Here is a 2,523-nt window from a genome sequence, read left to right on the forward strand (position 1 = left end):
TGCATTTGTAGGTAGCTAGTGAACAGCCATGGAGGAGGGTGAAAGGATAGCAGCCCCAACTGTCAGAGAGAGTAGGCGATTCTGGATAGGGCAGGTACATTTGTGTAGTTCCTGTCCCTAGAATTGAGGACAGAGATAATAGTAACATAATATTCAGCGCGGTGTAATTTGACTATAATGAAGTCTGTTTCTTGTGAGGTTTTCTGTCCTCAGATAAAGAGCGCTATGAAAGCCAGTCTACATATGAAGAGGTCCCAATGAAGAGCAGTGGTTCTCAGTCCTGGGGACTCAAAGAGGMGRACATTGATGTTTTTMCCMRAGCACTGCACAGCTGATTCAAATGATCAACTCATRATSAAGCTTKYAGTGGTATTTYTGTATTCATTTGTGATGCCATCCTTGATATGATRSTGTTATTGTCACATGCTACACATGCACATATGRGTGGCCATGKAWCTATCAATCCAATGTTATCATGATTTGTTATCAGGGATATTATACTTTAGTAATCCACAATAACCTGGTGATGTAACAGTCTAATAATTAAATTGTCTTACATATTCCTACAGATACCTTGTAACTGGAGATTCCTTCAAAACGATTGCCTACAGTTAAAGATTAGGGCACTGCAAGGTTGGGTGACCAGGGTCATCTGGGACTGCCTCCTGCAGGAATTCAGGTGTGTGAAGGCTACCTGTGTCCTGCGTAACTTCATGAGGATGGACACAAGGACCAGGAGAGGATCTGCAGCTCGCCGCCGTGTCCCAGAGGAGAAGTCTGCTGCTCTGCAGGATGTTTCAAGGATGGGTCCAACAACGCAGCATGAGAGGCAATCCGTGTGCAGGAGATATTCACCTCCTACTTCTTCAAAGAAGGTGCTTTTCCCTGGCAACACCATAGACTACACTATGCACAACCAAAGGCTTTTTTAAAAGCCATTCACATTGCAATAAGAGTATTCTTCCATTTACTTAGCTATGTCAACTGCAGTTGTTAAATTCATAGTTTCTCTCCCTTTGATTTCTACTTCTCATGTGAGGGTGCTGTTTAGGTAAGGGTGTAATGTCTGTGCAAAAACAAAACAGGCTATTTTAAGGGCACATACATAGAGGGCACAGCATGATGAGAGATCACTTTGTCAGGTCAACAGGAAGTATTATTAAAGAGATGCTTTACATTGAAATACAGATAGATGCAGTAGTCCCAGAGTAAATGATCCAAGGTCAGTTTATATTATACAGGAAGTATTAATAAAGAGATGCTTTACATTGAAATACAGATTGAGATGCAGTAGTCCCAGAGTTAATGATCCCAGGTCAGTTTTGCATTTCACCTCCTGATTGATGACTAACGATGTTAGAATAAAAAATAAAAACACAAGGTTTAAACATGCTCTCTCTCTCTCCATCTGTCTCGTCTGCAGATATGTTTTGATGTGAGAGGATGCCAACCCCCAGTCCCATCATCGCCACCGCACCTGCTTTTAAGATAAACTTTGGGCCGACTAGAGACACTATTATGTAACTATGATGAACTGAGAGAATATTTCGTTTGCACTGTTATTCATTAATCATGTGCTGCCTTCCCTGCTCCTATGTGCTTACCTCTTTCCCTTTCTGACTTTTACACCTCTCCCGCCGCCACCTCTTTCTTCCTTTGTTTTTATAATGCACAACAGATGTGCATTGAAGTACAGATTCAAACTTGTATTTATAACACTTGGATAATGAGCTTTTCAATAAAGCGTTTCACATTCTCTACTGGTTGAAATGAAGTGTAATGTGATGAAATTCTCCACCTATCCTGTGTTTACCAGATCAATGCAGATGAAGGGCATTAGAAATTGAGATGAACCAGTGTTAGAGTATTTACATGATGCATAGGGAGTGTAGTGTTCTGTTTTTAACATTATATTTCTGTATATATGAATTAACTAGTTAAATCCTGTTTATAGTCTATTAGTTACAATGTGTAATCATTGATGTCCCAGGACCAAGATTGGTAAACACTGTTAAAGTGTATAATTGTGATACATACCTGCAGARACAGTGTCATTCAAAGACTGGAATTTGATACTCCTGGTATTGGATATGACTGAAAAATAATCTCAAAGACATTCATATCTGAACAGCACCTTTATTTGCCAAGGTAGAGTACATGATCAGTGAATATATTAAATGTACAGGCTACAATGTAGGGATCTCATGCATGGTAATAACTACATGTATATACGACTTGCATCCTTGGTACAACATGATATTATATTCTACTCAGTCCATATGGCTATGATAGCTGAGGTTCATAGCTAGGTCCTGAACTAATATGTACACCAAACTTTGGGTCCATACACAGATTGGCTAGATAGCTAGCTACACATCCATAGGCATACAGGTATWTTAATCATCCATTGCACAATAAGCAAGAACATAGCTAGCTACGTTATTTCATCTATCTGCATTGCAAATATCAGCAAGGCAAGCTTACAAATTTGTACATTCAATTTGCAGTAAATTCTTCAGCTAG

At 39.4% G+C, this 2,523-nt stretch overlaps 2 long non-coding RNA genes across 2 annotated transcripts in view; both read left to right on the forward strand.

The window, feature by feature from the left end:
• LOC139028692 (uncharacterized) overlaps positions 1-2,523 on the forward strand; it is an 83,613-nt gene that overhangs the window by 21,934 nt on the left and 59,156 nt on the right. The gene's annotated exons all lie outside the window — the stretch shown is intronic.
• Positions 1,143-1,756, forward strand: LOC139028637 (uncharacterized). The gene is made up of 2 exons (XR_011480833.1): positions 1,143-1,222; positions 1,316-1,756. It is a non-coding gene; the product is annotated as an uncharacterized lncRNA (long non-coding RNA).

The sequence above is a fragment of the Salvelinus sp. IW2-2015 genome, linkage group LG2 (assembly GCF_002910315.2).
Source record: "Salvelinus sp. IW2-2015 linkage group LG2, ASM291031v2, whole genome shotgun sequence".
Classification (NCBI taxonomy): domain Eukaryota; kingdom Metazoa; phylum Chordata; class Actinopteri; order Salmoniformes; family Salmonidae; genus Salvelinus; species Salvelinus sp. IW2-2015.